The sequence below is a fragment of the Scyliorhinus torazame genome, chromosome 1, assembly GCF_047496885.1.
Source record: "Scyliorhinus torazame isolate Kashiwa2021f chromosome 1, sScyTor2.1, whole genome shotgun sequence".
In the NCBI taxonomy this organism is placed as follows: Eukaryota; Metazoa; Chordata; class Chondrichthyes; order Carcharhiniformes; family Scyliorhinidae; genus Scyliorhinus; species Scyliorhinus torazame.
This window is the reverse complement of record NC_092707.1, coordinates 147,446,956-147,470,644: the sequence shown is the minus strand read 5'-3', so window position 1 is coordinate 147,470,644 and position 23,689 is coordinate 147,446,956. Positions and strand designations below refer to the sequence as shown.

The window sequence follows — 23,689 nt, the reverse complement described above, 5'->3', positions numbered from 1 at the left end:
GTCCCAGCACTGATTCCTGCAGAACTCCACTTCCCATCTTTTGCCAGTCTGAGTACCTTTAACCCAACACTTTGTAGCCAATTGACAATCCATTCTTCTACTCGTCTCCTCACTCCACATGCTCTGATCTTTGACACATGTCTATTACACCTTACTGAAGGCCTTTTGAAAAACCAAATATTTTACATCCACTGTAGTACCCTCATCTATTCTTTCTGTTGCTTTACTGTACGTCATTGTGTGACTGGCGCACTGTGTTACTGTGTGAAGGTCACTACGTGTTGCTGTGCAAATGCCACTGCCCACATTCCTGCATCCTCCCCTGCACATTCCCCACTCAAGTTAAAGAGGTTCTACTCACCTGCAATAATCGGAAGTAATTGGGAGTTAATCTGTTCAGCCGAAGTATCATGTCCAAGGTGACATATGGATGGTACTTGATTCTAACAACAGCAGGGTGCAATTCCAAATGTTTCTAGTCTGAGGAGAGGAAGACTGCACGTTATCGGCAACGCAGTTGGATCCCGGTGAGATGACCAGTCCTGCCTGATAGAGTGGAGTGTAGCGCAGCCTCCGATCTGACTGGATGCTTATGGTGACTGGCCGTAAACAGCTTTTTATACCGTGCCTCTCGCACTCAATGATGTCACTGAGCTATTGAGCCATCTGTCAAAGGGCATCACTGTTATATGTTCAGGATATGCATTCGCTTCACCAAGTCCCAGACTCAGACACATCAGCTCTCTCTGTGATCACTACACTGACAGGACTTGCCTTGGGCTGAGTCAAAAGAACACAGCTTCAGCAATGTCCCCAACATTAGCCTCTTCTGCTAAACAACTCAGGACTTTGAGATGACTTATCTATTCGACCTTCCTTCCGACATAGGAACTGATGCCAGCTTTCACCCCATCGACCACCCCCCCACCCCACTCCACTCCACTCCCCAACAACCCCCACCACCACCTCAACATTCCCTTAGTTTATAAAAAACAAACATGTTATTAAGACATTTATGATATTATGGTAACAAAAAATACAAATGTAAACATTGTTCAGTGCACAACCACCCCCCCCCCCCCCCAACCAACAACCATACCCAGCCAAAATGGCTTATACAACACAATCCCTACATCTCCTCTCGCTGATGCCGCCAAACCTAAACTAAACTAACTCCCCCTACCCCCTCCACGTTCCCTAAACCCCCCCTCCTATTGTATCTACTAACAGTTTAGTTTTCCCCGAAGAAGTCGCTAAACGGCTGCCACCTCCGAACAAACCCTAACATTGATCCTCTCGTGGCGAACTTAATTTTCTCAAGCCTGAGAAACCCGGCCATGCGGGCTACCAAGGAAGCAAAGGCCGAAACGTCAGCCTCTCTCGCCCCCCTGGACTCCCGGGTCTTCTGACACTCCAAAGATCGCCACCTCTGGACTCAGCACCACCCTGGTTTTTAGCACCGTGGACATGACATCCGCAAATCCCGGCCTAATCCCCAAAACTTCGGACATGCTCAAAACATGTGGACATCATTTGCGGGCCCTCCCGCACACCTCCCGCATCTGTCTTCCACCCCAAAAAACCTGCTCATCCGGGCCACCGTCATGTGTGCCCGGTGGACCACCTTGAATTGAATCAGGCCAAGCCTGGCACAGATGAGGGTGTGTTGACTCCATTCAGAGCATCCTCCCACAGACCTGTCTCTAGCTCCTTACCCAGCTCATCTACCCACTTGCGCATTACCTCCCCTATCTGGGTTCCCTCCCACTCCATAAGCTCTTTATAAATTTCCGAGACCTTATCTTCTCCCACTCCAGTTTTAGAAACTACCGTATCCTGTATCCCCTACGGTGGTAGAAGCAGAAAGGTCAAAACCTGCCTTTGGACATAGTCCCTCACCTGCGGATAACGAAACCCATTCCCACCCGGCAATTCAAACTCCTCCAAACAAGGAAAGCTCCCATTGATAAACAGATCCTCCAGCCTCTCGATCCCTGCTCTCTGCCATCTCCGAAACCGCCCATCCAACCTCCCCAGCACAAACCGGTGATTGCCACAAATTGGAGCCCGACGCTCCCTCCACTCCCATATGCTTCCACGGTCATGATATGCAAAAATGCAACTAATGAACACTCAGAATAGGACACAACCAATGGGCAGTCGGGACACTCAAGAGGTGGCATCACCACAAGGGGGCATGACATAAACACTATAAAAGGGATGCCCTGCCTCTTTCCACAGACAGACATCTAGAGAGTTAGACAGGGTTGATCAGCAGCAACACACCCCAGCAAGTGGCTTAGAGCAAGCTGGTACAGTTAGACTGAGTTACTACAGTTAGATTAGCAGAGAGTCGAACTCATTTAAGAACTGTGTTAATAGTTCAATAAACACTTGAACTCATTTCAGAGTCTGGAGCATCCTTTAGTTAAGGCTGCATCAAGTAGCAGCCTGTGTTATCCGAAGCAGCAAAACACAACATGATACCAGGAGTGACTGTTCAATCTATTTAGTTCAACTCAGCAAGATCCGTGACAACCAGCTACTGAATACAGGCACAATTGCGATTGAAACGTGTGCTGTGTATGAGCACTCGAAAAATCGCTATTCACAGTACAAAATGGCAGAAAGTGGAAAAACAAGCCTCCCACGGGTGGAGTGTGTTCAGGCCATCTCCTGCATGCAGTGCCTCCACATTGACAAAAGCAGCCATTTTGCACGCTCTTCCCCGGCCCCGACGCATGCACAATGCGATCGGGAACACGAAGCGGCCGAAAACTGCACTGCGCAGGTGCAGACGTCAGAGAACCGCACCACGCATGCGCACTGAGCGTCATGACGCTGACGTCATGTGTGCGAACCGCAGCACCGCCCATTTTTTAAAAAACTGCCCTGCAAGAGGCAAACGCTGTTTAAACTGTGGGAACCAAACCACTATGCAGCCCTGTGCAGATCTGCACCACCAGTCAGGAGCCAGCACTCCCAATTCCGACAGCGGCGCATCAGAAGTGTGCAACACCGAATGCATGACTCTGATCAGACAGGCAGTGCTACGGATCCAGATGATGAATACCCAGACAACACTTACCGAGTGGGCATTATTACGAAGTGCGAATACTCCACACCGGACACATCGCGAGTCCAATCAATCCTGGCCGTGGATTCAGAGGACGAATGGCATGCAGTGATGAAGGTCAACCACTGCCCCATCCAGTTCAAACTGGACACAGGTGCCTCCGCCAACCTGATTTCGCAGGTGGACTTCAACAGAATCAAGAAGCCCCCCGCAATCCTTCCAGCTGCCTACAAACTCCTGGACCACAATGGAAACTCAATCAAGGCACTGGGGTCCTGCCATCAGCAGGTGTCCAGCCGACACACACAAGCAAGCTTACGCTTCGGGATTGTTAAACCAGACAGGGCATCCCTGCTAGGTGCACACGCCTACAAGCAACTGAACTTCATTCAAAGGGTCTACACCACGACGCCGTCCCATTCGGATCTTCAGGCCAGCATCGACGACATCCTAACCCAGTACCCAGATGTATTTAGCGGGATGGGCACGCTGCCGTATGAGTACAAGGTTCTACTGCGGCCTGATGCCAAGCCAGTGGACCACGCACCACAACGTGTCCCTGCTCCACTGAGGAAGCGCCTGAAAGCAGAGCTCACGAGTCGACAACAAAAAGGCATCATCTCCAAGGTCACTGAACCAACCGACTGGGTCAGCTCGATGGTGTGCGTAAAGAAGCCTTCGGGGGACCTACGCATCTGCATTGACCCCAAGGATCTAAACAAAAACATTATGCGGGAACATTACCCCATCCCGAAGAGGGAAGATATCACGAGTGAGATGGCACACGCGCGCTTAACAAAACTGGACGCATCCCAAGGATTTTGGCAAATCCAACTTGAAGAATCCAGCAGAAGGCTCTGCACCTTCAACACACCTTTTGGCAGATTCTGCTGCAACCGAATGTCATTTGACATCATCTCGGCATCAGAAATTTTCCATCGCATCATGGGATAGATGATGGAGGGAATAGAAGGGGTTTGTGTCTATGTTGACGATATCATAATCTGGTCCACAACCCCAAAGGAACATGTGTTGTGACTCAAGAAAGTATTCCGACGCATACATAAACATGGCCTTAAGCTAAACAGGTCCAAGTGCTGTTTTGGGACATCCACGCTGAAGTTCCTGGGCGATCAGATTTCGCAACACGGTGTGCCCCTCCGGACACAGACAAAATTAAAGCCATCGAGGCAATGAAAGTCTCCGAGGACAAGAAGGCAGTACTGCGCTTCCTGGGAATGGTCAATTTCCTTGGCAGGTTCATCCCGAATTTAGCCACACACACCACGGCCCTACGCAACCTGGTGAAAAAATCAGCCGCCTTTGAGTGGAAGGCAGAGCACCGAACAGAGTGGCTGGAGCTGAAAGCCAAGCTCACCACTGCACCCGTGCTTGCATTCTTTGACCCAAATCGAGAGACCAAGATATCCACAGATGTGAGTCAGGATGGCATTGGGGCAGTGTTGCTTCAAAGAGACGACACGTCATCCTGGGTACCAGTAGCATACGCGTCACGGGCAATGACACCCACTGAGACCAGATATGGGCAGATTGAGGAGTGTTTAGGTCTTCTCACCGGCATCCTCAAATTTCATGATTATGTCTACGGCTTGCCAACATTTACTGTTGAGACTGATCATAGGCCTCTGGTCCACATCATCCAAAAGGACCTGAACGACATGACGCCTCGTTTGCAGAGAATTCTGCTCAAACACCGGAGGTATGATTTCAATTTGGTGTACCCACCTGGCAAGGAGCTCATCATCGCCGATGCATTGTCCCGCTCAGTCAACTCATCCAGTGAACCACTGGAGATCATCTAGCACATTGAATTGCAGGTACAACTGTGTGCAAGCACTCTCCCGGCAACAGATGAGAAGATCGTTCACATCCGAGAAGAGACGACCAAAGACCCCCTGTTGCAGCGAGTCATCCACAACCTCAGCAATGACTGGCAGAAAGGGCAATGTCCTTAATTCTACAACGTCAAGGACGACCCGAGGCTAATCAACGGCATCCTGCTCAAGCTGGACAGGATAGTCATCCCGCTACGTCTCCAGAGCATGGTGCTGCAGCAGATTCATGAATGACACCTAGGCGTAGAAAAGTGCAGATGCAGGGCCTGGCAAGCTGTCTACTGGCCCGGCATCAACCAGGACATCACGGACATGGTCCTGAACTGCGAAACCTGTCAGAGGTTCCATCCAGCGCAGAGCAAGGAGACGCTCCAACCACATGACTTAGAGACCTCTCCGTGGTCCAAGGTTGGCATTGACCTATTCCACGCAAATGGTTGCGACTATATCTTAATCATCGATTACTTTTCGAACTATACTGAGGTGCTGAAGCTGCCAGACCTCACCTCATGGACCGTCATCAAAGCGTGTAAAGAGACATTCTCACAGCATGTCATCCCGAACACCGTCATGAGCGACAATGGCCAGTGCTTCCACAGTTGAGAATGGTCCACGTTTGCCAAGAGCTACAATTTCAGGCATGTCACCTCCAGTCCGCACTATCCGCAGTCCAATGGCAAAGTCGTTAAGCAGCTGATCCGCAAGGCCTCGGACTCCGCTTCCGACATACACCTTGATCACCTCCCGATGCTGCAGAAGATGCAGCAGCTTCACAACAGCCAGAAGCAGGGCTATGACGCACATGCCACCGATCTGGACGTGCTATCCCCGGCAGACACGGTCAGGATCAAGATACCGGATGGTGGGTGGTCTGCTCCGGCTGTCGTTGTGCGACAGGCCGCGCCCAGATCCTATGTCATACGCATGGCTGATGACTCCATTGTGCGAAGGAATCGAAGGGCACTGCGAAAAGTTGCTTGCCCACAACCACTTTCCCCTCCATTTCCACATGTCGAATTGCCACTTCCAGATACCTCGAACCACGAGGCCACCAGTCATGCCTCCCACTCGCCTGTCAAGACACAGACATCCCCTCCACCACCTCTCCGACGGTCGACGAGGATCAGACGCAAGCCTCAGAGACTGGACTTATGAGCATTTGTTTTGTTTGTTCTGTATTCCTCAGTCAGTCACATTAGACAGACATATTCACATGTATATTCACATCTAAAAAAAAAGGGAGAGATGTCATGATATGCAAACATGCAACCAATGAACATTCAGAATAGGACACAACCAATGGGCAGTCGGGACATTGGGGTGGCATCACCACAAGGGGGCACTATAAAAGGAATGAGGCACTCACACCCTGCCTCTTTCCACAGACAGACATCGAGAGAGCTAGACAGGGTTGATCAGCAGCATCACACCCCAGCACGTGGCTTAGAGCAAGCTGGTAGACTGAGTTACTACACTTAGATTAGCAGAGAGTCAAACTCACTTGAGAACTGTGTTAATAGTTCAATAAACACGTTGAACTCATTTCAGAGTCTGGAGCATCCTTTAGTTAAGACGGCATCAAGTAGCAGCCTGTGTTATCCGAAGCAGCATAACACAATATCCACCACTGTCACCTTACTCTCAGAGCCGCCACAACCACCAGGGTTGTGAAGTACCGAGTCGGCGAGAACAGAGAGGTGCTGTTACCAGTGCTCCCAAGCTTGTGCCCCTACAAGGCGCGGCCTCCACCCGCTCCCACACCGACCCCTCCCCCACTACCCACTTCCTCGTCATGGCTATATTTGCTGACCAGTAGTAGTTCCTAAAGTTCGGTAGGGCCAACCCTCCTCCCCCCTCGGCTCCGCTCCAGCAGCACTTTCCTTACTCACGGGGTTTTACACGCCCACACAAACCAAGAGATCACTGCATTCACCCGTTTAAAAAAGGCCTTTGGGATAAAAATAGGGAGACACTGGAAAACAAACAAAAATCTCGGGAGAACCACCATCTTTACGGTCAGTACCCTCCTCACCAGTGACAACGGGAGAAAATCCCGTCTCCTGAAGTACTCCTTCATTTGCTCAAATAACTGGGCCAGATTTAATTTATGCAACTGCTCCCATTCCCGTGCCACCTGAATACCCAAGTAACGAAAATTCCCTCCCAACACTTTAAACGGAAACTCCCCCAACCTCCTCTCCTGTCCCTTCGCCTGGGACTCCACTCTTACCCATGTTCAATTTATACCCCGAGAACTGGCCAAATTCCCCTAATATTCGCATAATCTCTACCATTCCCCCCTAATGGGTCAGAAATATATAGGATTAGGTCGTCTGCATACAACGAGACCCTATGCTCCACCCCCACTGGACTAGCCCCTTCCAGTCCTTTGATGCTCTTAGTGCCATCGCCAATGGCACCAAGGCAAACAACAGTGGGTAGAGTGGACATCCCTGCCTTGTTCCCCGGTGCAGCCTGAAATAGTCCGAGCTCACTCAGTTCGTCTGCACACTTACCACTGGTGCCTGGTACAAAAACCGGACCCAGTCTACAAAGCCCTGCCTAAACCCAAACCCCCCCCCAAATACCCCCACTCCACCCAGTCGAAGGCATTCTCCACGTCCATTGCAACTACATCCTCCACACCCTCCCCTCGGAGAGCATCATAATGACATTTAAGAGCCTTCTAACGTTGGCCGATATCTGCCTTCCTTTGACAAATCCCGTCTGGTCCTCCCCTATCACCCCCCGAAAACAATCCTCTCTCCTGGAGGCCAAAATCTTGTCCAGCAAGATTTTGGGGCAGCACGGTAGCATTGTGGATAGCACAATTTGCTTCACAGCTCCAGGGTCCCAGGTTCGATTCCGGCTTGGGTCACTGTCTGTGCGGAGTCTGCACATCCTCCCAGTGTGTGCGTGGGTTTCCTCCGGGTGCTCCGGTTTCCTCCCACAGTCCAAAGATGTGCAGGTTAGGTGGATTGGCCATGATAAATTGCCTTGTGTCCTAAAGGCAACTCGGATCGTGTTTTCCGGGTCCTTAGGGGGGAGGGGGAGCAGCCCCAAGTCGTGGTCCACATTGGCACTAACGACATAGGTAGGAAAGGGGACAAGGATGTCAGGCAGGCTTTCAGGGAGCTAGGATGGAAGCTCAGAACTAGAACAAACAGAGTTGTTATCTCTGGGTTGTTGCCCGTGCCACGTGATAGTGAGATGAGGAATAGGGAGAGAGAGCATTTAAACACGTGGCTACAGGGATGGTGCAGGCGGGAGGGATTCAGATTTCTGGATAACTGGGGCTCTTTCTGGGGAAGGTGGGACCTCTACAGACAGGATGGTCTACATCTGAACCCGAGGGGCACAAATATCCTGGGGGGGAGATTTGTTAGTGCTCTTTGGGGGGGTTTAAACTAATGCAGCAGGGGCATGGGAACCTGGATTGTAGTTTTAGGGTAAGGGAGAATGAGAGTATAGAGGTCAGGAGCACAGATTTGACGTCGCAGGAGGGGGCCAGTGTTCAGGTAGGTGGTTTGAAGTGTGTCTACTTCAATGCCAGGAGTATACGAAACAAGGTAGGGGAACTGGCAGCATGGGTTGGTACCTGGGACTTCGATGTTGTGGCCATTTCGGAGACATGGATAGAGCAGGGACAGGAATGGATGTTGCAGGTTCCGGGGTTTAGGTGTTTTAGTAAGCTCAGAGAAGGAGGCAAAAGAGGGGGAGGTGTGGCGCTGCTAGTCAAGAGCAGTATTACGGTGGCGGAGAGGATGCTAGATGGGGACTCTTCTTCCGAGGTAGTATGGGCTGAAGTTAGAAACAGGAAAGGAGAGGTCACCCTGTTGGGAGTTTTTTTATAGGCCTCCTAATAGTTCTAGGGATGTAGAGGAAAGGATGGTGAAGATGATTCTGGATATGAGCGAAAGTAACAGGGTAGTTATTATGGGAGACTTTAACTTTCCAAATATTGACTGGAAAAGATATAGTTCGAGTACAATAGATGGGTCGTTTTTTTGTACAGTGTGTGCAGGAGGGTTTCCTGAAACAATATGTTGACAGGCCAACAAGAGGCGAGGCCACGTTGGATTTGGTTTTGGGTAATGAACCAGGCCAGGTGTTGGATTTGGAGGTAGGAGAGCACTTTGGGGACAGTGACCACAATTCGGTGACGTTTACGTTAATGATGGAAAGGGATAAGTATACACCGCAGGGCAAGAGTTATAGCTGGGGGAAGGGCAATTATGATGCCATTAGACGTGACTTGGGGGGGATAAGGTGGAGAAGTAGGCTGCAAGTGTTGGGCACACTGGATAAGTGGGGCTTGTTCAAGGATCAGCTACTGCGTGTTCTTGATAAGTACGTACCGGTCAGACAGGGAGGAAGGCGTCGAGCGAGGGAACCGTGGTTTACCAAGGAAGTGGAATCTCTTGTTAAGAGGAAGAAGGAGGCCTATGTGAAGATGAAGTGTGAAGTTTCGGTTGGGGCGATGGATAGTTACAAGGTAGCGAGGAAGGATCTAAAGAGAGAGCTAAGACGAGCAAGGAGGGGACATGAGAAGTATTTGGCAGGAAGGATCAAGGAAAACCCAAAAGCTTTCTATAGGTATGTCAGGAATAAGCGAATGACTAGGGAAAGAGTAGGACCAGTCAAGGACAGGGATGGGAAATTGTGTGTGGAGTCTGAAGAGATAGGCGAGATACTAAATGAATATTGTTCGTCAGTATTCACTCAGGAAAAAGATAATGTTGTGGAGGAGAATGCTGAGCCCCAGGCTAATAGAATAGATGGCATTGAGGTACGTAGGGAAGAGGTGTTGGCAATTCTGGACAGGCTGAAAATAGATAAGTCCCCGGGACCTGATGGGATTTATCCTAGGATTCTCTGGGAGGCCAGGGAAGAGATTGCTGGACCTTTGGCTTTGATTTTTATGTCATCATTGGCTACAGGAATAGTGCCAGAGGACTGGAGGACAGCAAATGTGGTCCCTTTGTTCAAAAGGGGGAGCAGAGACAACCCCGGCAACTATAGACCGGTGAGCCTCACGTCTGTAGTGGGTAAAGTCTTCGAGGGGATTATAAGAGACAAGATTTATAATCATCTAGATAGGAATAATATGATCAGGGATAGTCAGCATGGCTTTGTGAAGGGTAGGCCATGCCTCACAAACCTTATTGAGTTCTTTGAGAAGGTGACTGAACAGGTAGACGAGGGTAGAGCAGTTGATGTGGTGTATATGGATTTCAGCAAAGCGTTTGATAAGGTTCCCCATGGTAGGCTATTGCAAAAAATATGGAGGCTGGGGATTGAGGGTGATTTAGAGATGTGGATCAGAAAGTGGCTAGCTGAAAGAAGACAGAGGGTGGTGGTTGATGGGAAATGTTCAGAATGGAGTACAGTCACAAGTGGAGTACCACAAGGATCTGTTCTGGGGCCGTTGCTGTTTGTCATTTTTATCAATGACCTAGAGGAAGGCGCAGAAGGGTGGGTGAGTAAATTTGCAGACGATACTAAAGTCGGTGGTGTTGTCGATAGTGTGGAAGGATGTAGCAGGTTACAGAGGGATATAGATAAGCTGCAGAGCTGGGCTGAGAGGTGGCAAATGGAGTTTAATGTAGAGAAGTGTGAGGTGATTCACTTTGGAAGGAATAACAGGAATGCGGAATATTTGGCTAATGGTAAAGTTCTTGAAAGTGTGGATGAGCAGAGGGATCTAGGTGTCCATGTACATAGATCCCTGAAAGTTGCCACCCAGGTTGATAGGGTTGTGAAGAAGGCCTATGGAGTGTTGGCCTTTATTGGTAGAGGGATTGAGTTCCGGAGTCGGGAGGTCATGTTGCAGCTGTACAGAACTCTGGTACGGCCGCATTTGGAGTATTGCGTACTGTTCTGGTCACCGCATTATAGGAAGGACGTGGAGGCTTTGGAGCGGGTGCAGAGGAGATTTACCAGGATGTTGCCTGGTATGGAGGGAAAATCTTATGAGGAAAGGCTGATGGACTTGAGGTTGTTTTCGTTGGAGAGAAGAAGGTTAAGAGGAGACTTAATAGAGGCATACAAAATGATCAGGGGGTTGGATAGGGTGGACAGTGAGAGCCTTCTCCCGCGGATGGATATGGCTGGCACGAGGGGACATAGCTTTAAACTGAGGGGTAATAGATATAGGACAGAGGTCAGAGGTAGGTTCTTTACGCAAAGAGTAGTGAGGCCGTGGAATGCCCTACCTGCTACAGTAGTGAACTCGCCAACATTGAGGGCATTTAAAAGTTTATTGGATAAACATATGGATGATAATGGCATAGTGTAGGTTAGATGGCTTTTGTTTCGGTGCAACATCGTGGGCCGAAGGGCCTGTACTGCGCTGTATTGTTCTATGTTCTATAAATTGCCCTTAGTGTTGGTTGGGGTTACTGGGTTATGGGGATAGGGTGTAGGTGTTGACCTTGGGTAGGGTGCTCTTTCCAAGAGCCGGTGCAGACTCGATGGGCCAAATGGCCTCCTTCTGCACTGTAAATTCTATGAATCTATGATAATCTATGAATTTAGCGTTAACATTTAGTAGGGAGATTGGTCTGTATGACTCGCATTGTTCTGGGTCCTTCTCCCGCTTCAGAATCAATGAGATCGAAGCCTGTGACATTGTTGAGGGAAGAACACTCCTCTCCCTAGCCTCATTAAATGCCCTCACCAGCAGCGGGCCCAGCACCCAAGAACATTTCTGATAAAATTCCACTGGGTATCCATCCGGCCTCGGGGCCCCGATTGCATGGCCTCCGATCACTCTACTACTTCCACAATCCCAATCGGGGTTCCCAGCCCCTCCACCAATCCTTCCTCCACCTTCGGAAAGTCCAATCCCTCCAAGAATTGCCTCATCCCCTCCATCCCAGCTAGGGGCTCCGACTCATACAGCTGACTGTAAAATTCCTTGAACACCCCGTTCACCCCCGCTGGGTCCAAGACCGTGTTCCCCTCTCTAACCTTCATTCGTCCTTTCTCCCTGGCCACCTCCCGTTTCCTGAGCTCGTTTGCTAGCATCCTACTGGCCTTCTCCCCATATTCATACACCGCCCCTCTCACCTTCCTCAACTGCCCTTCCCTGTGGATAACAGACCAAACTCCATCTGCAGCTTCTGTCGCTCCTCCAACAATCCCGCCTCCGGGGCTTCCAAGTACCTTCTGGACAATCTCCCTAAACAGCCTATCCATCTCTACCCGCTCTACCTTCTCCCTATGAGCCCTTATCAAAATAAACTCCCCCCTCACGACTGCCTTCAGTGCCTTCCATACCATTGCTGCCGAAACCTCCCCGGTGTCATTTATCTCCACATAATTCTAGATGGCCTCCCTCACCCGCACACAACTCCTCATCCGCTAATAATCCTACATCCAATCTTCAGTGCGGGTGCTGGCCCCCCTCTTTGTTCACCCGTAAATCCACCCAGTGTGGGGCAGGATCTGAAACAACTTACCACCCCCGCCAGAAAAGCACTGTCCAAAACGAAAAAAATCGATCCGGGAGTACACTTGGGAGAAAAAAAGAAAACTCCTTTGATCTTGGTCGTCCAAACCTTCACGGATCTATCCCTCCCATCTGTAACATTCCCTTAGTTAACAGCACTCACCCCCACTGCTATTCCTGTTACCAGCATTCATCCTTGCCCCCCTCCCCCCCCCCCCCCCCCCCCCAACCCTCGTTCTCAGGTAACAACACTCATCCCCGCCCCCTCAGTCTTCTCAGCACTCACCCCGTCCCACAGACTGCAAGTTATTGGCAGATACCAGCACGTACTCGCCAATGACTAGCATTCAGCCCCACCGAGCTCTCCTCCAGGTTTCAGCCCTCATTCCTGCCCCCCCCCCCCCCCGTTTTTAGTTTGGACACAAACAAAGCAGCGGTTGATTCCATCAGCGATGGTCCAACTTGTACTGGATTAAATCAATTCAAATTCAGGGCACGGAGACACAGATGCATTTAAAATGGAGCAACATCTTGATTGTATGTTTGAGTGGATGGTGGGGTGGCAGTTGCTCTGTGGGGACATGTCCACAGTTCTCCAGAGCTACACCAACTCTGACCTGGGATAATGCAAAATTCAAATGAAGGGAGCAGGGGCCTGACCTCAGCCCCATCACAGTTGACAATCACCAAGGAACTCTGCCAAAGCGACTCTGATGTAGTTTCTGGGAGGGGCCCCCGAGTGCCAGTGACCGTGAGAAGCTGCTTCACTGGCCTCCTCAGTACATAAGATCATAAGAAACAGGTTCATTTGGCCCCTCGGGCCTGCTCCACAAGTCAGTATGACCATGGCTGACCTGATGTAGCCTTACCTTCACTTTCCTGCCTGCCCCTCATAACCTTCGACTCCCTTGTCAATCAACTTTTGTCTAATTCAACTTTAAATACATTCAATGACCTAGCTTCCACTCCTCACGGGGGGAGAAAATCCAAACACCAACGACCTCAGAGAATAAACTCCTCCTCAATCGCCATCTCAAATGGGACACCCCTTATTTTGAAATTATGGGCTTAGTTCCAGATTTTCCTGCAAGGGGAAAACTCTCCGCATCTACTATCTAAAGTCCCCGTAGGATCTTCCATGCTTCTGTAGGATCACTTCTGATTCTTCTACGCTCCAAGAGTTTGGTTCGACCTTTATAAAAAATAAATTTAGAGTACCCAATTCTTTTTTTTCCCCAATTAAGGATGAATTTAGCGCGGCCAATCCACCTATCTGCACATCTTTGGGATGTGGGAGTGAGACCTACGCAGACACGGGAAGAATGTGCAAACTCCACACTGACAGTGACCCAGGGCCGGGATTGAACCCGGGACCTCGGCGCCTTGAGGCAGCAGTGCTAACCACTTTGCCACCGTGCCCCCCTGGTTCATCCTTTCATCATAAGACAACCCCTTCATCCCAGGAATTGCAGTACTTTCTCTGAACTGCTTACAATGCAAGTATATCTCTCCTTTGACCAAAACTACACATGATACTCTAGGTGTGGTCACGCTAAGGCTACAATACAGTTGGTCCCTTCATTCAAGTCATTGAATGTAGATTGTAAATAATTGAGGCCCCAGTACGGATTCCTGTTTGTCTCCACTAGCTGCACTTTGTCAACCTGAAAATTACCCATTTATTCCTGTTAGTTAGCCAGCCTTCTATACATACTAATATATCACTCCCAACACCATATGGGCTGATGTGTATAGTAACCTTTTATGTGGCATCTTCTCAAATGCCTTTTGGAGATCCAAATACACTACATTTACTGGTTCCCCTTCATCCACGTTCTAAATAAATGTCAAACACAATCTACCTTTCTCAAAACCATCGACTCTGCCTGATTGCATTATGATTGACTAAATGTGCAGCTACCAGTACTTTAATAGTGGATTCTAGCATTTTCTCAATAACAGATATTAGGCCAATGAGCCTAGTTTCCTGCTTTCAGTCTCTCTTTTCATATTACTTTTGTGGTTTTCCAATCCTCTGGAACCTTTCCAAATCGAGGGAATTTTGAAAGATTACAACCAGCTATTTATTTTAAGGTCCCAGAATGTAGACTGTCATGTCCAGGCTTAATACAAGCTCGGCTAAACTTTAGAAAGCTATTAATATTTAAAATTCCCAAGCTCACCAAATTCCCATTTGCATGGCATAATGAACTGTCACTGATTGTGTTACTGTCTGGTCCCTCAATACCTCCTTGCTTAGTACAAATACAGCATATGGGAAATTGCAGATGTGGAGCAACCCCTTGCATTCATCAAGAGATCATTCAACAAGAGAAACAAGGTGAGGCTATTCAGCTCGTCTCACTCCAGGACATGTCACAGGGTCCTTTATGAAGACTAATGTCAAAGAATGCATAAAATTCACAGCCTTGAGGGGAAGATGATAATCTAAAATTTCACGCCTCAGGAGGAGGCCATTTGACTCATCATCGTTGTATCACACTTTATCAAATTAGTAAAATCCCTCAGTCCTTTTCCCAGACCTCTCTAAAATGTTATTTTCAAAATATCTACTCATTTTCGTTTTTGCAACTGGTACAGATTTTGTTCCTGCCACATAACAAGGAGCCATTCAGCCCCTTGAGCCAGCTCTGCTACAACAAGATGATGTCTGATCTGACAGTAATCTCAAATCTACACTCTGCCTGCACCCAATAACCCTTCACCATCTTGCTTATCAAGAAACTAGCCACCTCGGCCTTAAAAATATCTCTGCAGGAAGAGAGTCTAAAGGACTCACCACCCTCTGAGTGAAAACATTTTGCCTCAACGCCGTTTTAAATAGGTGACCCTTCTTTTTAAACAGTGACCCCCCCCCCCCCCAATGTCTATCACCAATCTGATATGACAGGTCCCGATAAACTACTACATAAATATATTGTTCTATCCTCTCTTTAAATTGCATGATGATTTTGAGCTGTCACCTAATTATCAACTCACTCACCATTAGAAATCATATTTTCTAATTTAGCTTATCAAAAAGAAATCAAAACTCTTACCAAACATCTGGGGCCTCAGGATACATTTCCACATCACAATGCTGGATGCTCAAGAGCCTTATTATACACTTTGCGCATTCTGTGAAAGGGGCTACACAAATGCAAGTTCCTTTTAAACCTTCTCTGCTCCAAATGAAAAGAATCCAAATTTATCTCCTCTCTCCTCACCCCGGGATAATTTTAGTGAATCGCTTCCACATTCTCCATGGCATTGACATCCTTTCTTAAGCAAAGCTTCCAAAACTGGACAATATTTCTGCAGCAGCATAATCAAGCATCAATGCAAGTTTAAAGTTGCCTCTTTTCTATTATACTTCATGTCTCGATTTATAAAATCCCGTAATTTGATATTGCTTTTTAACAGCTTTAACTGTCCTTACAGTTCTAAAGATTCACGTTCCTGACCCCTAAAGTCTCTTTCATCGGCCCTTTTTAAGAAGGAATAAAATCCCCGAAAAAGGGGAGCCAAAACCCGGAAACCTTTAAAGAAACAGAAGGAGATGGGGGAAGGAGATGGGTGTCGGGATCTCTCTGGATGAATAAATTAAAATAGGCCAAAGAGTCCGTTATTATGTTGTGATACAAGAGTACAGAAATATGGAATCCTTCGCCAGCCCCCAGTCTGCTTACCCTGGGGATGTAAAAGAATCTATGAACAGGGAGATCTCCTGGTAACTGGTACAGCATTCCCCACTCATCCAAAGCCATCAAACAAACAGATTAACCGACTGTCTCACAGGCGCCAGTGAAACGAACACTGTATACAAAATGACAGTTGTGGCCAAGAGCATAAGAGGTGACTGCATCTCAAACAATTCATTGTTCGTGAAAGGCTGTCAGATGTTTTGACAAGGAATCAATAAAAAAAATCCGAAATAAATTTCCACGTTCTTCAGTTGACCAAACAGGAAATTGGCATTTGGGCATTGGCCTGTGCCAACCCTGTGCCTGTGCCAATCCTCAAATACCACGTGCTGCATTCTCCATTGGCCGACGCCGAAATCGGGAAAGGCGATTGGGCGGAGAATCGGTTCTGACGGGGGGGAAAGACATGCAGGGGCGGATCCCACATTGCCAACCGGGGCCACCATGTAGCCTGGTGGAATTCGTTGGGCACAGGGGCACCACGCTAACATTTTGATCTTTCACCCCCTGCAGACAGTGGATATTGGAATACAACCAGCAGCGGTGGCCTTCCAGCTGGTCGCCGCAGCCCTGGGGGATGCTCGAGGAGGAAGCTGCAGCAGCAGAGCGTGCAGCAGTGGTGCGTGCAGCAAGTGTTCAGGATGGAGAGCGAGCCACCCAAGAGGATGAGGAGGAGGAGCTGCCAAGGAGGCGCCGCATGAGGCCTCGTGTGTACAGGCACCGCTTGTCATTAGAGGACCTGCCAGACCGGGCATGCTGTCGAAGACTCCGGCAGAGCAGAGAGGCAGCACGGTTCAAATCCCGTACCAGCCTCCCTGAACAGGCCCCGGAATGTGGCGACTAGGGGCTTTTTAAAGTAACTTCATTTGAAGCCTACTTGTGACAATAAGCGATTTTCATATCTGCCAGATGATGGCACCGTGGGGGAATAGGAGAGGACACCTGGTCCCAGTGGCTGTCAATGTGATGTTCACCCAGGGCAGCACATGGCGCAATAGTTAGCACTGGGACTACGGCGCTGAGGACCCGGGTTCGAATCCCGGCCTTGGGTCACTGTCCGTGTGGAGTTTGCACATTCTCCCCGTGTCTGCTTAGGTTTCATCCCCACAACCCAAAGACGTGCAGGTTAGGTGTATTGGCCACGCTAAATTGCCCCTTAACTGGACAAAAAAAATAATCGGGTACTCTAAATTTTTATTTTTTATTTTTAAAAAGGTGACGGTCGCCCTGAACCTTTACGCGACGGGGTCCTTCCAGGCGCTGAGTGGGGATCTGTCCGGGATCTCACAGGCCTCAGTGCATAGTTGCTTCTGCTCCCACAGAGGCCTTGTTTGCCCAGGTGGATCAATACATCTATTTCAATGGGGACCGAGCCCACCAGGATGCCCGGGCAGCAGGGTCCGCCACCATCGACGGGATGCCCCAGGTCCAGGGGGTGATCGACGGGATGCATGTCCCCCTACGAGCACTTGCAGATGACAGGCCGCTCTATACCAACCAAAAGCGGTTCCACTCGATGACCGTGCAGTTGGTGTGTGACCATTAGCTGCACATAATCCACCTCTGTGCTAGAAACCTGGGCAGTGTGCACAATGCCTTCATCCTGGCCCATTTGCTACTGAACCTCTTATCCATCCTACTGTTTACCTCCAGACTTGATTATTCCAATGTTCTCCTTGCTGGCCTCCCATCGTCTACGTCCAAACCTCTGCTGGCCGTATTCTAATTTGCACCCGGTCCCATCACCCACCAGCACCCTGTACATTGTACCTATTGAGTCCCAGTCCATCAACACCTCCCAAATGTAAAAGTCTCATTCTGCTTAGACGCTTTTGCCCTCCTGTAATGTGGGATTTAAGCATATAGACTGCATGAAGGTTAAATGAAGTACTTACGGAGAATATTCACCACTGACGCTGCAGATCTCTCTTCCAATGGTCTTGGCTCCAAATTGCAATGACTCACCAGGCTGGTTCTGATAATCCAGCTCCTGCTGCTCCTCCCTTTTCGCAAGCCCTCTGGTGGCCTCCTTTTCATCCAGCCCGCACTCTGGGCTTAGGCCTCACCTTTCTTTAATCACACTACAGGCTGAGACTTCACCCTCAGCTTCGTTTGGACTTCTACTTCTGCTCGGGGTGGAGCCCCAGGCTGACTGGGTCTCCTGGCCTGGCATCCTCCCAGGCTGAGGTCCTCTACTGGCTGGGCCCTGGTTCCCCATGCTCCGAAGTCAGAAGCTTGAAGTTGGGACACAAATTGCCCACTCACCTCTCCTACTACACACTTGCCCGCATGTGCGTTGCCACCCCAAAAACAAAGCTCATCACCTGGTAACTGGTTGCTAAGCAATCACATAATCAGCAGGTTCAACTGAGCTGCAATATCTAGCATATTCCACAGCAGCAATTCCTTTGTGCAGCACTGATCGGGGAAAAGTTGGAATGATATCTGGCATTCAGTCGAGATGACCTTCTCAGTCCCTCATTTGTATTGGCACTTGCAATGGGATCCAGGCTTTGGACTGAATCAGCCACTTAGCGACCCAGATCCGTCATGTCTCCCAGGATCATATGATCAGCAACACTTGTCGCTTCAGCTGCAGCTTCACCGCTGGTCATCTTGGTGTCCTCTTCCAGTACCGGAGAAGGTCTTCTCACACCATATAAATCCCTAGATTCACAACACGAAGGCCACTCCAGGATTCCTTGGTCATTGTTGGAGTCCGCATTGCTAGAGCTGTGGCACACACTTCAATCGGCCAGACTTCTGGCCTAAAACAACTCCCCTCTGTGAACCATTTTCTTAAGCTGTCCTCTGCCCAGTTATTTTTTCCGATGCCAGGTGTCCTGCCTAATCATGAACCGCTGTCACCAGTTGGTGCTCATGACTGGCAGGCTTCCGTTATCATGAACCAACCAGAAGAAAACTCCATCCTCCTCCCTGATCCTCTTCCAGCACCTCAACGGTTTCCCTCCTTGATAGGCCTCCCTCATTAGATGGTACAGGGTTGGGCTTCCTAGTAGTGCTGAATATACAATAGCTGCATTGACCAGCTGAATCTGCACAAAGCACACTTTGGAGATGGATGGCAAGAAGTAAGACCATGGTTAAACCTGTTTTGGATCTCAAACAAAAGTGCATCTATGACATGTTGCTGAATCGTAGCCTGGATATCATGAGGAATCAGGGTTAGAATGCTGCCTTTGGCTCCAGGCATAGGCACAGGATCAGACACAACCTCATCTACCCTGGCAAGGGTGGGTCACTGCCATGATCAGAAAGGGCATCGGCATTCATATTATTTTTACCTGACCTGTACTTGATTTAGAATCGGAACTGAGCCAAGCTGGTGACCCATTGGTTTCTGTTGCTCCAGGTTTGGCAGAGATTCGAAAGTAGGTGAGCGGGTCTGTAAATACTTCAAACTTCGTACCAATCCGAATATCTCAACTTCTGGGAAATAGCCCATCTCAAAGATATCAGCTCTATCTTGTACTGGAATAATTTCGCATATTCCTCTCATTGGGCTTGAGGCTCCAACTGGCTAAGTGACAACTGCACTTTTCTACCTTTGGACCCGTGATAGAACCATTCCTGGCCAAGGAAACTGGTGTTGGTTTCCAATATGAATGGAGATGGAAATTCGGGTAGCCAAGAACAAGTGATAACATCAGCTTAACCTAGAGAGCACAAAAGGAGTCTTCACGCACTGGGGTTCAACATCCTGTGATGGTTCGTAAAGTATCAGGTCTAGTGTGTCCTTTCTCCCCTGATACCTGGTCATTCTCGTGTGGAGCAGGGTGGCAGACTGCATAGCCTTGCACAAACCTTCTATAGTAGTCAACCATATCAAGAAACCCATGCAGTTCCCTGCCAGTCTTAGACTTGGGCCACTCCTGTACCACTTAGATTTTCTCATTATCAGGAGTGATGCCTTTCCTGGTGAAGAAGTGTCCTAGATACCACACTTTGTCTGGAAAAGTTGGCATTTCCATTTCAAATTAAGACAAGCAGGCTAAGACGGTGTCAAGTCTTTTAAGGGTGTCCTGAAACATCAAACTAAATAGGAGGATATAAAAGGATAGACTGAAAATGAAGGTTGTCAAAAGCCTCATCAATCAGGGGCGGCACTGTGGTTGGCACTGTTGTCTCACGGTGCCGAGGACCCGGGTTCAATCCCGGCCCCAGGTCACTGTCCGTGTGGAGTTTGCACATTCTCCCCGTGTCTGTGTGGATCTCGTCCCCACAACCCAAAAAGATGTGCAGGGTAGGTCAATTGACCATGCTAAATTGGAAAAAGAAAATAATTGGGTACAGTAAAAAAAAATTCAAAAGCCTCAACCACAGGCATGAAGAGGGCTGGAACAATACAAAGCCCAAATGGCATTTTTGTATATTTGTGGAGTGCGGCAGTTCCCATTCTGATTGCCATAATTTCAATGTCTTTTTAGCAATGGGTAGTTGGTTATAACTGTGGGTCAAATCAGGACTGCAGAAATAATTTGCACTTTTGAAGGACTTGTAATGCTTCCTCAATACTAGGTAGAGGTAAGCATCTTGGAGCCTTTACATTGTGCCCAATAATCAACATAGATCCTCTGTTGCCCACCTTTATCCTCACGTGGCGTCAACGATTCCTGGAACACCCAATTCCAGAGAATTCTGCGGGTACCTCCCAGTGATGATGGGCAATACAGTGATGCGGAATCCTCACTGAGCACTCTACTGTCATTATAATCCTGTGGATCAGCAGATCACAATATCCAGTGTCATGATCATCATCCTTACTGAAAGTATCCCACACTTGGAGAGAGTAGAAACAAATGGTCTCCTCTGGAACTCCTCCAACTCGCTGATGTTCATCTTCGAAATTAGGTTAGAAAACCTTGCCATCCACTTGGCTTTCAGTGGAAGGCCCAACTAGATTAATATCTGTTGGGCAGGGTTGGCCATTACATTGCATGGGGTCTCCATACCCGACAGCCATGGTGGCTGTGGTTGTTGAGCGCGATCCCATTTGAAGTGTCCAGCCCTGTTACAATTCCAGCACCTCTTTGGATGATCTCTTGGGTGGAATTGACCATCAAGCTTGCCATGGAGATAGGACATCAAGGACTGAATTTGCACTAGTGCAGCAATTTCCTCCCCTGGCCGCCTCAGCCTACGATCTACAACCCATCTGCACCAATCACCTCCCTGAAGGTGGCTTCTTTCCTCATCTTAGAAGTCCCATTTTTCCTCAAGATCCAGATGATTTTGTCCTGCGCGTCTCGAGATAATGGAATTTTCTCAATATTAGGCCACCTCATTTTCATCCAGACAGTTCCATCCCTCACCACTTCATCAAGGCCTCTCTGGTCAATTTTAGGCATGGAACAAGGACAACAATACAGTCGAATAACTTCACCAGCTCCAAGGAGACCAGGTCCTCTCCCTCAACTTTCTTGTCTACATAAAATGTCTGTAGCAGCTGCGACAGGCATCTACTATTCCTAAAAATCTGCTTCAAGATGTCAAACATCTGCTATGGATTTATCTGAATACCTGTAACTCTTCCCAATATTTCCTGATGGACTTTTCCCGCACGGATATTTCATCACAGATGCCACCTGCTCATTCTCATTGAGGCCGTTGGAAGCCATGACCAACTCCACATTCTCGATCCAGTCTTTAGCCAGTAGCTCGTTGGGTGGTTCTGGTCTTCCCCATATCGGTCTCATTGACGTTTGACAAATCTGAGCTTTGACAAAGAGTCATCGGACTCGAAACGTTAGCTCTTTTCTCTCCCTACAGATGCTGCCAGACCTGCTGAGATTTTCCAACATTTTCTCTCCAATCTCACTTCCTACCCACTGAAAGGTAAAATATCCAACCAGGGGTACACTGTTCATCCTTCGCAGAGTCAAGAGAGCCTCTGCCTGGTTTTTGCCTGGAGCTTCAGTTTCCTCTGCCAATGCCTGAGCCTCCAACAGCGGTGGAGCATCTTTGGCCTCCCTCATGGACATCACCAGTTTCAACTCTTCCACCATTTGCTCCATCTCGTCCAGGCGCCATTCAATCTTGCCTGCCATGACCTAATGAGTGTGCTGTGGATTCCTACTTCTGACATCAAGATATAATGTGGGATTGAAGAATTTGGACAGCATGAAAGTAAAATAATAAGGTTATCTTGTTACACCAGCATCAAACCCGTATAAACCTTCAAGGGAAAGCTTAACTCAAAACAATTTACAGTGAATATTTACTGCTGATGCTTCAGATCTCCGTCCCATTTGGGGCCTTAGCTCCTTAACGTAGTGATTCACCAGGCTTGTGCTGCCCCAGCTCGAGTCCTGTTTGTTCCCCCTCTTCACAAGACCTCTCGTGGGTCCTTCTCCTCCACCCTCACCCAGGGCTCGGCCGCCACCCTCACCCAGGGCTCGGCCGCCACCCTCACCCAGGGCTCGGCCGCCACCCTCACCCAGGGCTCGGCCGCCACCCTCACCCAGGGCTCGGCCGCCACCCTCACCCAGGGCTTCAGCTCCTATTTTAGGAGTCCCAGGCCATGGCACCCCCCTTCTGTAGACCTTCTGTTGGCAGGGACTGTGTCCCGCAGTGATTAGCCCACAGCGGATGGAGTCCATCCTCCGGCCCTACTCGCCTCTCCTGTTACACTCTAACTCCGTGACTTCCTCCAGACATATAACTTTTCCTGAAATCTCCGTTCCTTTGACACTGGCCTCTCGTAGATCCCCAACTTTCTTCTCTCCGTCAATGTTGCCTGGGTCCAAGGCAGAGAAACCCCTCACTAACAGTGTGTCTTTCCTCTTTTAAAAAGCTCCTTAAACCCACATCAATCAGCCCGATTCGCCACCAAATGTCTCTTTTGCCATTAATCTATTTGATTGTGACTTTAGTTCAGCACCTCAGCACCGTTTTCCCATATTCAAGACGCCATATAAATGAAAGTTGTTGCTTTCCGAGCAGGGGAAGCTGCAGTTCCAGTGTTGGGTTTGTGAAGCTGTTCACCAGTTTGGAGTTCTCCCCTGACTGGGCCATTCACCCAGACTGCAATCATCGACTGTCAATCGGAAACGCGATCCTCTGCACTCAGAACCAATTCTGACAGGGAACTAAAAGGAATGGAGAACAGAAAACAAGTTCTTAACCCTTCCACAGCCCAGGCCGTGTCTATCCCCGAGGGTAGAGCCCAGGCAAGGACTCATGGCGGTTCCTTGGTGCAGGAAGAATTTAGCTCAATAACTCATTGGTCGTGAACCCATTTGGAACACCCGGAGGCTGTGGTTTGGCGATATACAAACGCATGATCTTCCTAAACTTGTGTTTAGACACAAGTTCCGCCTCTTTAAGAATCTGGCCGTTTAGGAGTTATTTCCATTCACGGCTCTTTATAAAATGCACATTACACGACTCAAGAATGTGTATTAATTTGCTTTGCAATACACAGCATGCACGGCGTTACACAGGCTGGATACTAACCGCTCAAGTTGTCCTTTCTTTTTTTTTTGGGGGGGGGGGGGGGGAAGAGAAAACATATTCTCATTTGCCTCTGATAGAATGCAGAATCGCCCTCGGTTTCCCAGGCGGGATTTGTGTCTCTCAA

At 48.8% G+C, this 23,689-nt stretch overlaps 1 long non-coding RNA gene across 2 annotated transcripts in view; it reads right to left on the bottom strand.

The window, feature by feature from the left end:
* LOC140414536 (uncharacterized) overlaps positions 1-23,689 on the bottom strand; it is a 28,741-nt gene that overhangs the window by 4,867 nt on the left and 185 nt on the right. The window contains exon 2 of one of the 2 annotated variants that reach the window (XR_011943685.1): positions 362-480. This is a non-coding gene — a long non-coding RNA (uncharacterized lncRNA). Of the gene's footprint in view, positions 1-361; positions 565-23,689 lie in introns of those variants that run through there. The other variant, XR_011943679.1, reaches the window with a different exon arrangement.